We start from the raw sequence: 611 nt of genomic DNA on the forward strand, positions 1-611 counted from the left end.
TTAAAGATTTTTTCAATATTAATAAAAAAGAATGTATAATAATACAAATATATATTATGTTTAATCAATTGATATTTTTTTATTGTTAATCGCATTTTTTTTGTATTTTTTTTTGAGTTGGAAAAAAAAGTTAATATAAATAATGTTTAAATTTTATTTAATACAAGATCAAAGACATTAATTTGTTACATATTATGTTTTTTTTTAAATTAATCCGATTATTTTGTGAATTTTTTTGTTTTATTCTTTTATTTAGTGTTTACATAAAATAAAAAAAAATATATGAGATTAAACATATCGAATAATATTTTTAATTAAATAAATCTTAGATATAAATAAAAAAATTAATATTTTTTGTGCATCTCACGAGTACATACATTAATATTATTTTACAACAGGTTGTATTCTAGCACCAAGTATGCTGATATGTTGTATTTTGATGTTAGTATGCTTGCCTCTCTCTTCTGCTTCTTATTTCTAAAAGGTGTCAATTTTAAATAATTATATTTGTTAGCATTTAATAATTAATTATGGTAAAATTTGTCAATAATCATAATATTTTATATCATATCTTTTTAATAATTATAATACTTATTTTTTATATCTACATG

This window comes from Arachis ipaensis, chromosome B09 (assembly GCF_000816755.2).
Source record: "Arachis ipaensis cultivar K30076 chromosome B09, Araip1.1, whole genome shotgun sequence".
Taxonomy (NCBI): Eukaryota; Viridiplantae; Streptophyta; class Magnoliopsida; order Fabales; family Fabaceae; genus Arachis; species Arachis ipaensis.